Source organism: Dendrobates tinctorius, unplaced genomic scaffold, assembly GCF_039654945.1.
Source record: "Dendrobates tinctorius isolate UK_male_01 unplaced genomic scaffold, ASM3965494v1 ptg000116l, whole genome shotgun sequence".
Taxonomy (NCBI): domain Eukaryota; kingdom Metazoa; phylum Chordata; class Amphibia; order Anura; family Dendrobatidae; genus Dendrobates; species Dendrobates tinctorius.
Genome location: NW_027361784.1, coordinates 19,134,597 through 19,147,019, shown reverse-complemented (window position 1 = coordinate 19,147,019; position 12,423 = coordinate 19,134,597). Strand labels below are relative to the sequence as shown.

General features: G+C 36.6%; 2 long non-coding RNA genes across 2 annotated transcripts; one reads left to right on the top strand and one right to left on the bottom strand.

Moving 5' to 3' along the window:
• Positions 1-209: 209 nt before the first annotated feature.
• Positions 210-6,110, bottom strand: LOC141101256 (uncharacterized). Its single transcript, XR_012234920.1, has 3 exons — positions 4,318-6,110; positions 4,066-4,229; positions 210-1,899 (listed from the first exon to the last, which is right to left on the bottom strand). It is a non-coding gene; the product is annotated as an uncharacterized lncRNA (long non-coding RNA).
• A 22-nt stretch (positions 6,111-6,132) lies between these two features.
• LOC141101255 (uncharacterized) lies at positions 6,133-10,887 on the top strand. Its single transcript, XR_012234919.1, has 3 exons — positions 6,133-6,845; positions 6,934-7,097; positions 9,264-10,887. It is a non-coding gene; the product is annotated as an uncharacterized lncRNA (long non-coding RNA).
• Positions 10,888-12,423: the final 1,536 nt, after the last annotated feature.

Genomic DNA, 12,423 nt, shown 5'->3' with positions numbered 1-12,423 from the left:
GTTAGTGGCCAGACGGCCTTAGATGTTTTATTTCATGTTTGGCATGTGTAACATTGAATAACAAGTGTGCACAATAAATATGCCATGTCCATATTCATGTGGAACTTGCTAGTCTGCTGAAGTGACTTCATAGCCACACGCTTGTGCCAAAGCAAAGATCCCAGCTGAGCTGTCTATTCCCCACAATATATATAAATATATATTAAGTACCAAAAAAATCCCCTGTTAATGGGAAATAAGTAATAGCATAACTCAGAAAACAGTATATATCAACAAAGAGCCATATCTCAACTATTAAGTGAAAATTAAGGACCAAAAGAGTTTTAGCATAAAAAATAAATTTTATTGCATAATAATTAAAAACAACAGCAGAGCAACAATGCTAAAACAGGCAGTGGTAGACATAAATGGTAGATGATATCTAGAAAAGAATCCAAGTGGAAAGGGCATTACTCCCTCAAAGTACTCAATGATAAATCACATCCATGTAGTGTAAATATAATCTAGAGTGCCTTATTCATGAATCTGCCATATTTTATATAGTAGAGGTAATAGAGAGTATATCTTTTGCCAAAGAATTTATTTTAATAAATTCACTAGAATGTTAATTCTCAGCTGAGAAAAAAATGGGACCAATATAGTGTAATGTACATGACGCCGTGAGCAGTAACCACCACACGGAGAATAGATTAAATAGGTTACAAAAAGCTGCACCAAACATATGAGCTCACATAAAGTGGCAAAAGTTACAAATAAATACAAGTAATTGCCACAATGTGAGCCGGCATATTCACGAAGAGCAACATAAATAAACAGTTAGTTGCTCAGCAGAATAAACCACATATTAATGTGAATAAAACTGGGTGCAAATTGAAAAGAAAATGCAAATAATAACCTCAGCAAATATTGGCGCAGATAAGCCCATACAAATGACCAAACTAAGGCCAAAGCAAAGTATTCTCTACTAGGCAGAGAAAAAAAGACCTATTCATGCAAGTTGAACCGGATAACAATTGAAAAATAGAGTAACGTAACACTTACATGAAGTGACTATGTGCTGCCACTGCCTGCCGCCTCTACGCGCGTTGCGCCTTGGCTTCCTCAGGAGGCGTAACTCACACTAGCCCCGGAATTGATATATATAGGGTCAATAGGCAATAAACCACATCGCGCAACAGGTGTCATCCCGATTGAGCACATGCGCAATGCCAGACCACAAGACTCCCCATTCAGAAGTCTGAAAGTAAGTGACGCATGCGCTGATGTATCCCGACTCAGTAAATCAGAGATCCTCCTTCAGCGCTCATAGGGAGCAAATGGATACCGCTGCATAAGCAGCAGAACACCACAAGCGCACCTGGTGAGCGTGTCAGGAGATCTCAAGTAGGGAAAATCCTGGGCATGCGTACCAATCAGACAAAAAAACAAAAGAAAAAGATATGATCAAAATGTGAGCAACATTTGTAAAAATATTACTGAAAAAATGATAAAGTGTATAGAATAAAAACAAAAAATTGGATACTAGTGCCAAATGGATTATGCAGAAAATGAGACAAGTGATTTGGTGAATAAAATACAGAAAATAATATCGATAATATCCCCAATAATCAATCCCCAAAATAATGGGGACAAAAAGATGCTACCTAACAATAATGATAGTGATAAATAAGTACCAAATAAATTGTACAGAATATGTAACTAACAGTATTGGTGAACAATAATAAAATACATAGAATATAATAATATTAATAATATCCCCAATGTTCATTCACTCAATCAATGAGGACAAATATCCCAAAGTCTTCTTCTTTGTGAGTGAGATACGCTTCATTTTCTGTGTAATAAACAAGATCCACAACCAAGAGCAGACTGAATGAGGTAAATCGAATGGAATGGAAACTAAAAATAATAAGAATAAAAAAAATATTAAAAACCGAAGCAAAAAATAAAAACCATGTATACACAATATGAGAAATTTTATTTATATTATAAAAAGGATCCAAAACCATTATTCTCATTTAAACCCACTGGTATCATCGTGTTAAGCCTATAGATCCATCTGCTTTCTACCTGTGAAAGAGTTTGAAATAAATTTCCACCCCTCGTACCCAACGATACCTGATCAATTGCAAAAACACGAAGATCATCAGCACGAGAATGATGAAATGCACGAAAATGCCTCGGTAATGTCTTCAATTGGTCCAGATCCTTAGCCTCCTTAGATTTTTCGATATCTCGAACATGCTCGCGAATTCTAATTCTAAGCTCTCTTGTAGTCATTCCTATGTAAATCTTTTTGCAAGAACAACTTGCATAATATATCACACCCTTAGATGAACAGGTAAGGCATTTTCTGATTGAAAAGGTCTTGGAATGATCTGAATTTTGAAATGTATTCATTTTAAGTGTATTAGAACATGCTTTACAAGTTCGACAAGGGTAAAATCCTTGGAGTTCACCAAAAATACCCTTTTGTACTTTTTCGTTGGAGGTTAGATGACTCCTTACAAGTAGATCAGAAAGATTTTTAGATCTTTTGGCTGTAATACAAGGTCTAGATGGCAATGTCTTTTTCAAAATAGGATCTATTTGTAACACATGCCAGTGTTTATTGATTATACCAGTAAAGTTATCCCATTGATCATTAAACGGGGTAATTAGACGAACTTGATTATTATCCCTAGGTTTGGAATTTCTCTTGTATAGCAATTGATCCCTAGGGATTTCTTGTACTCTATTATAAGCTCTACGAATTTGCCTATGACCATATCCTCTTTCTCTAAATCTGGAATATAAATCTGCAGCTTGATTTTGGTATGTCTTTTCCGAAGAGCAAATCCTCTTTGCTCGCAAAAACTGCCCCACTGGAATTGAGCGTATAGTGGATTTTAGATGAGAGGACTTAGCGTGTAGAATTGAATTAGTGGCCGTAGGTTTTCTATATATATCAGTCGATACAGATCCATCATCATTGACTGAAATATCGATGTCCAAAAAACTAACTCTCTTCCCATAGGAATAAGTGAGTTTTATGTTCAGATCGTTATCATTCAATGCAGACATGAATGTTTTTAATTCATCCAACGGGCCCTCCCATACAAACATCACATCATCTATGTATCTCATCCAATTGTGGGCCTTTTCAATATTGGTAACAGGAGAACACTGAAAGATTTCCCTCTCCCAAAAACCCAAAAATAAATTGGCATAAGCCGGAGCACAAGCCGCCCCCATGGCTGTACCTTGAGTTTGCAAAAATACTTGTTCTTTAAATAAAAAACAGTTGTGCGTCAGAATAAATTCTAACAGAATAATTATAAGGGCTGCCAAAAGGGGGTCCAAATTACTATTTCTCAAAAACCAGGAGGTAGCTCTAAGTCCCTGGTCATGGCGAATGGAGGTGTATAACGCCTCCACATCAGCCGTGACAAGGATCATATCATCTCCCAGATGTAGCTGGTCTAACCTCCGTAGAGCCGCAGTTGTATCAAGAATATGGGAGGGTAGAGTGGTCACCAAGGGCTTCAGATAGTAATCTACTATCTGACATATCAGTTCACTAAGTCCTTCCTTTCCGGACACGATAGGACGGCCGGGCGGATCCTCAATGTTCTTATGTATTTTTGGGATTAAATATAAAGTGGGCAGTTTAGGTTTTAAAGATTCAACAAATTCCAAAAGTGATTTGGGGATAATACCCTTCTCATGTGCCTCTAACAGAATATCATTTAGTTCTTTATGATATGCAGGAAGAGGACTGAAAGTCAATTTTTTATAGCAATTAGTGTCCGATAATAATTTATGAGCCTGTTTTTCATAAAGGTCACGTGGCCAAAGAACAAGATTGCCACCTTTATCGGCTCTTTTAAAGATTACATCTTTCCAACCTTGCATTTCCATAATTGCTTTTTTATCACTCATAAAAGTTGGATTAAAGCGATAGTTTTTCTTAAGTTCCTCTATATCATGAGTGACCAATCTCACAAAAGTCTCAACTGCCGAGCATGTGTTAAGGTTAGGAAATTTTTTTGATTTATTAAACAAGGAAACGGGAAAAGAACTCACCGCTTCCATAGGGTTGCTCTCCTCTGCTAAGGATTCTAAAATTTCCAGAGCAGCTTTCTCTTCCTCAGAATTGAGTGACAATCCCATAGTACTTTTCTCATGGAATCTCTTTAGTATCAGTTTTCTCGCGAACAGGTGAACATCTTTTATGACCGTGAAGGAATCTAATTGTTGAGATGGAGAAAAGGATAAACCTTTTTCTAACAATTCTACCTGTTCATTAGATAAAATATGCGAGGATAGATTAATTACCTTAGGTTTATCATTTCTCCTGGTACCAGAGTTAGATTGATATCTTGCACTTCCTCTGCCCCTACCACCATATCTTGTTTTAATACGTCTGGGAGTATAATATTCCCTTTCGTGAGTTGAAGTGGTATTACTGGATATAGAAGACACCGAAGACACAGATGAACTTCTTATCTCTGATTGTTTCTGATCTTCTACTGAAATTCTATTTTGCCAACGAAAGACTTTTTTCTGATCATAATCCATCACATCACGTTGATATTTTTTCATTTTATTTTTACTGATCTGTTGTTCCCATTTCTCCATATCATGATTGAGATCCTGAAAGAAATTTTCCAGGGCCTCTTTTGACAATTTGGCTACCAACTCTTCTTGTAATTTGTTCAGCTCAATATCCAATTCTTCCAAAATAGAAGCATTTTTGATATTGATGATCTCCATAAAAGACATAGAGCATGCTGAGGAAACACTTTCCCATTTAGATATTAACTCAGTATCATCCAGACTAAAGGTTGGATAGAGTTGTATCCGCAGGCCACGTGGAATGATTTTTTGTTTAATATAATTATCTAGGGATGTTTTAGTCCACCAAATCCTAGTTTTTTTATTAACCAAGTTTTTATATTTCATCATTAATCCTTTATCATCATATTGGGTATGATTAAAATTAGCAATTGAGCTCTGTTTGAATAAATCCAATGCTTTATCCTGCCAGACCTTTTCCCTGGCTTTGAAATCCATCATAGGGAATTAAACTGTGGTAAAACAGAAAATATACATTAAGTACCAAAAAAATCCCCTGTTAATGGGAAATAAGTAATAGCATAACTCAGAAAACAGTATATATCAACAAAGAGCCATATCTCAACTATTAAGTGAAAATTAAGGACCAAAAGAGTTTTAGCATAAAAAATAAATTTTATTGCATAATAATTAAAAACAACAGCAGAGCAACAATGCTAAAACAGGCAGTGGTAGACATAAATGGTAGATGATATCTAGAAAAGAATCCAAGTGGAAAGGGCATTACTCCCTCAAAGTACTCAATGATAAATCACATCCATGTAGTGTAAATATAATCTAGAGTGCCTTATTCATGAATCTGCCATATTTTATATAGTAGAGGTAATAGAGAGTATATCTTTTGCCAAAGAATTTATTTTAATAAATTCACTAGAATGTTAATTCTCAGCTGAGAAAAAAATGGGACCAATATAGTGTAATGTACATGACGCCGTGAGCAGTAACCACCACACGGAGAATAGATTAAATAGGTTACAAAAAGCTGCACCAAACATATGAGCTCACATAAAGTGGCAAAAGTTACAAATAAATACAAGTAATTGCCACAATGTGAGCCGGCATATTCACGAAGAGCAACATAAATAAACAGTTAGTTGCTCAGCAGAATAAACCACATATTAATGTGAATAAAACTGGGTGCAAATTGAAAAGAAAATGCAAATAATAACCTCAGCAAATATTGGCGCAGATAAGCCCATACAAATGACCAAACTAAGGCCAAAGCAAAGTATTCTCTACTAGGCAGAGAAAAAAAGACCTATTCATGCAAGTTGAACCGGATAACAATTGAAAAATAGAGTAACGTAACACTTACATGAAGTGACTATGTGCTGCCACTGCCTGCCGCCTCTACGCGCGTTGCGCCTTGGCTTCCTCAGGAGGCGTAACTCACACTAGCCCCGGAATTGATATATATAGGGTCAATAGGCAATAAACCACATCGCGCAACAGGTGTCATCCCGATTGAGCACATGCGCAATGCCAGACCACAAGACTCCCAAGCCAGGGAAAAGGTCTGGCAGGATAAAGCATTGGATTTATTCAAACAGAGCTCAATTGCTAATTTTAATCATACCCAATATGATGATAAAGGATTAATGATGAAATATAAAAACTTGGTTAATAAAAAAACTAGGATTTGGTGGACTAAAACATCCCTAGATAATTATATTAAACAAAAAATCATTCCACGTGGCCTGCGGATACAACTCTATCCAACCTTTAGTCTGGATGATACTGAGTTAATATCTAAATGGGAAAGTGTTTCCTCAGCATGCTCTATGTCTTTTATGGAGATCATCAATATCAAAAATGCTTCTATTTTGGAAGAATTGGATATTGAGCTGAACAAATTACAAGAAGAGTTGGTAGCCAAATTGTCAAAAGAGGCCCTGGAAAATTTCTTTCAGGATCTCAATCATGATATGGAGAAATGGGAACAACAGATCAGTAAAAATAAAATGAAAAAATATCAACGTGATGTGATGGATTATGATCAGAAAAAAGTCTTTCGTTGGCAAAATAGAATTTCAGTAGAAGATCAGAAACAATCAGAGATAAGAAGTTCATCTGTGTCTTCGGTGTCTTCTATATCCAGTAATACCACTTCAACTCACGAAAGGGAATATTATACTCCCAGACGTATTAAAACAAGATATGGTGGTAGGGGCAGAGGAAGTGCAAGATATCAATCTAACTCTGGTACCAGGAGAAATGATAAACCTAAGGTAATTAATCTATCCTCGCATATTTTATCTAATGAACAGGTAGAATTGTTAGAAAAAGGTTTATCCTTTTCTCCATCTCAACAATTAGATTCCTTCACGGTCATAAAAGATGTTCACCTGTTCGCGAGAAAACTGATACTAAAGAGATTCCATGAGAAAAGTACTATGGGATTGTCACTCAATTCTGAGGAAGAGAAAGCTGCTCTGGAAATTTTAGAATCCTTAGCAGAGGAGAGCAACCCTATGGAAGCGGTGAGTTCTTTTCCCGTTTCCTTGTTTAATAAATCAAAAAAATTTCCTAACCTTAACACATGCTCGGCAGTTGAGACTTTTGTGAGATTGGTCACTCATGATATAGAGGAACTTAAGAAAAACTATCGCTTTAATCCAACTTTTATGAGTGATAAAAAAGCAATTATGGAAATGCAAGGTTGGAAAGATGTAATCTTTAAAAGAGCCGATAAAGGTGGCAATCTTGTTCTTTGGCCACGTGACCTTTATGAAAAACAGGCTCATAAATTATTATCGGACACTAATTGCTATAAAAAATTGACTTTCAGTCCTCTTCCTGCATATCATAAAGAACTAAATGATATTCTGTTAGAGGCACATGAGAAGGGTATTATCCCCAAATCACTTTTGGAATTTGTTGAATCTTTAAAACCTAAACTGCCCACTTTATATTTAATCCCAAAAATACATAAGAACATTGAGGATCCGCCCGGCCGTCCTATCGTGTCCGGAAAGGAAGGACTTAGTGAACTGATATGTCAGATAGTAGATTACTATCTGAAGCCCTTGGTGACCACTCTACCCTCCCATATTCTTGATACAACTGCGGCTCTACGGAGGTTAGACCAGCTACATCTGGGAGATGATATGATCCTTGTCACGGCTGATGTGGAGGCGTTATACACCTCCATTCGCCATGACCAGGGACTTAGAGCTACCTCCTGGTTTTTGAGAAATAGTAATTTGGACCCCCTTTTGGCAGCCCTTATAATTATTCTGTTAGAATTTATTCTGACGCACAACTGTTTTTTATTTAAAGAACAAGTATTTTTGCAAACTCAAGGTACAGCCATGGGGGCGGCTTGTGCTCCGGCTTATGCCAATTTATTTTTGGGTTTTTGGGAGAGGGAAATCTTTCAGTGTTCTCCTGTTACCAATATTGAAAAGGCCCACAATTGGATGAGATACATAGATGATGTGATGTTTGTATGGGAGGGCCCGTTGGATGAATTAAAAACATTCATGTCTGCATTGAATGATAACGATCTGAACATAAAACTCACTTATTCCTATGGGAAGAGAGTTAGTTTTTTGGACATCGATATTTCAGTCAATGATGATGGATCTGTATCGACTGATATATATAGAAAACCTACGGCCACTAATTCAATTCTACACGCTAAGTCCTCTCATCTAAAATCCACTATACGCTCAATTCCAGTGGGGCAGTTTTTGCGAGCAAAGAGGATTTGCTCTTCGGAAAAGACATACCAAAATCAAGCTGCAGATTTATATTCCAGATTTAGAGAAAGAGGATATGGTCATAGGCAAATTCGTAGAGCTTATAATAGAGTACAAGAAATCCCTAGGGATCAATTGCTATACAAGAGAAATTCCAAACCTAGGGATAATAATCAAGTTCGTCTAATTACCCCGTTTAATGATCAATGGGATAACTTTACTGGTATAATCAATAAACACTGGCATGTGTTACAAATAGATCCTATTTTGAAAAAGACATTGCCATCTAGACCTTGTATTACAGCCAAAAGATCTAAAAATCTTTCTGATCTACTTGTAAGGAGTCATCTAACCTCCAACGAAAAAGTACAAAAGGGTATTTTTGGTGAACTCCAAGGATTTTACCCTTGTCGAACTTGTAAAGCATGTTCTAATACACTTAAAATGAATACATTTCAAAATTCAGATCATTCCAAGACCTTTTCAATCAGAAAATGCCTTACCTGTTCATCTAAGGGTGTGATATATTATGCAAGTTGTTCTTGCAAAAAGATTTACATAGGAATGACTACAAGAGAGCTTAGAATTAGAATTCGCGAGCATGTTCGAGATATCGAAAAATCTAAGGAGGCTAAGGATCTGGACCAATTGAAGACATTACCGAGGCATTTTCGTGCATTTCATCATTCTCGTGCTGATGATCTTCGTGTTTTTGCAATTGATCAGGTATCGTTGGGTACGAGGGGTGGAAATTTATTTCAAACTCTTTCACAGGTAGAAAGCAGATGGATCTATAGGCTTAACACGATGATACCAGTGGGTTTAAATGAGAATAATGGTTTTGGATCCTTTTTATAATATAAATAAAATTTCTCATATTGTGTATACATGGTTTTTATTTTTTGCTTCGGTTTTTAATATTTTTTTTATTCTTATTATTTTTAGTTTCCATTCCATTCGATTTACCTCATTCAGTCTGCTCTTGGTTGTGGATCTTGTTTATTACACAGAAAATGAAGCGTATCTCACTCACAAAGAAGAAGACTTTGGGATATTTGTCCTCATTGATTGAGTGAATGAACATTGGGGATATTATTAATATTATTATATTCTATGTATTTTATTATTGTTCACCAATACTGTTAGTTACATATTCTGTACAATTTATTTGGTACTTATTTATCACTATCATTATTGTTAGGTAGCATCTTTTTGTCCCCATTATTTTGGGGATTGATTATTGGGGATATTATCGATATTATTTTCTGTATTTTATTCACCAAATCACTTGTCTCATTTTCTGCATAATCCATTTGGCACTAGTATCCAATTTTTTGTTTTTATTCTATACACTTTATCATTTTTTCAGTAATATTTTTACAAATGTTGCTCACATTTTGATCATATCTTTTTCTTTTGTTTTTTTGTCTGATTGGTACGCATGCCCAGGATTTTCCCTACTTGAGATCTCCTGACACGCTCACCAGGTGCGCTTGTGGTGTTCTGCTGCTTATGCAGCGGTATCCATTTGCTCCCTATGAGCGCTGAAGGAGGATCTCTGATTTACTGAGTCGGGATACATCAGCGCATGCGTCACTTACTTTCAGACTTCTGAATGGGGAGTCTTGTGGTCTGGCATTGCGCATGTGCTCAATCGGGATGACACCTGTTGCGCGATGTGGTTTATTGCCTATTGACCCTATATATATCAATTCCGGGGCTAGTGTGAGTTACGCCTCCTGAGGAAGCCAAGGCGCAACGCGCGTAGAGGCGGCAGGCAGTGGCAGCACATAGTCACTTCATGTAAGTGTTACGTTACTCTATTTTTCAATTGTTATCCGGTTCAACTTGCATGAATAGGTCTTTTTTTCTCTGCCTAGTAGAGAATACTTTGCTTTGGCCTTAGTTTGGTCATTTGTATGGGCTTATCTGCGCCAATATTTGCTGAGGTTATTATTTGCATTTTCTTTTCAATTTGCACCCAGTTTTATTCACATTAATATGTGGTTTATTCTGCTGAGCAACTAACTGTTTATTTATGTTGCTCTTCGTGAATATGCCGGCTCACATTGTGGCAATTACTTGTATTTATTTGTAACTTTTGCCACTTTATGTGAGCTCATATGTTTGGTGCAGCTTTTTGTAACCTATTTAATCTATTCTCCGTGTGGTGGTTACTGCTCACGGCGTCATGTACATTACACTATATTGGTCCCATTTTTTTCTCAGCTGAGAATTAACATTCTAGTGAATTTATTAAAATAAATTCTTTGGCAAAAGATATACTCTCTATTACCTCTACTATATAAAATATGGCAGATTCATGAATAAGGCACTCTAGATTATATTTACACTACATGGATGTGATTTATCATTGAGTACTTTGAGGGAGTAATGCCCTTTCCACTTGGATTCTTTTCTAGATATCATCTACCATTTATGTCTACCACTGCCTGTTTTAGCATTGTTGCTCTGCTGTTGTTTTTAATTATTATGCAATAAAATTTATTTTTTATGCTAAAACTCTTTTGGTCCTTAATTTTCACTTAATAGTTGAGATATGGCTCTTTGTTGATATATAAATATATATATATAATATTCGTAATGTAAAATAGGGGACAGGTCACTGAGGGATCACTGACCTGACAGAAGCCATACTGATGAATACCTAATCAGAGCACCACATGAAACCCCCTCCCACAGGCAGCCCAAGAGTACGGGCATATCATTAATTGAAAACTGAAAATAAAGATTAAACAACAAAAACAAGACAGATTTTATCACTCAAGGTATCATTTTAGTCAGTATAATGGCACCAGCCTGACAGTGTTTGTAGGTTACTGTGCTCAATCCTGCTGATAGGTTCCCTTTCATTTACAGGATATTCTAAAAGATTAATATTCACCTTGACCAAAAATAATAATAATAATAATAATAATAATTGCCATATCTTGAGGTGCTCAGCTTAAGACATGTATTAAATCATGGGTGTCATAAAAAATATTAAAATCTCTGAAGCCAGTAGTGAAGGGGCATTCACCCCCACCCTCCCTCCTCTCCTCTCTCTTTTGCAGTAGGACAACAAAGATGTCTTTTGGGCATAGACAAAGAGTTATGGTTTGGACAGATAATTGAGACAGGAGAACTCTTTTCAGAGGGCTCGACAACAATAGGGTGTCTGTGTTTACACATAAATAGCAAAGTGGAAGGGTCTTTGTCTCCAGGAAATGCATTTTGAATTCAAATGACAGTGTGGTTTACTGCAAAGGAAATGCTATAATAGCCAGCCCAGATCTATGTCTCCAAAAGAATATTATGAATATTGGAGTTTGTATAAATCCGATGGAGATGGGACATACATTTTCAGCTTCTGGGCTAATCAGGGAAGAGGATGCATGTTTTTTCATAACTGTAACACCTGCCTATTAGCCCCAAATCCATAGTGGCCAGATAACTGTCAACAGCCATGTCTCGTTTGGTATGTGGGAAACGATACCAAATATGGCGGCGATCTTGAACTTCTGTGATCATCCGGAGAGAAGTTATCTCATCAATTGAGAATTTCATACAATCATGAGGGGCTGAGAATAACCCACAACCTGACCTAAGTGAGGTCATCAAGTGGGATGTCTGGGTGTTACTCAGGTATTGATGAAAGGTCAAGCTGAATTATGATCTTGGTTCCTGTTGAGAGCTATACATCATGTATGCATGAATCCCATTTGCTGAACATCCCCAATTGAAGTGCTCTCCTTTGGCTAAGTTGACTCATCTCTGTGAGCGGCGTAATAAGTTTCTTCTGTTATGCCTTTTTATTTTATGTATTGTATGTGTTGTACTGTTTTGTCTCCTTTGTAAAATCCTTTGTATATTTTTTATAAACACTGCCTTGTTTTATATTAAATATAAAATGTAATAGTTATGTTCCTTTTGTTTTGTAAGCCGCGCCCCGAAGCCATATACTACCAGAAATCAACCATCCAGTCAGGCTGTAAAAATGACTGGTGGTGGCAGCGAGTAGTCTGGGGTTATCGTGGAGTTTGCAGTGACTGTATCAGGGGTATATACATATATTCCATGCGTTGGAATCAGAGGGGTATATACC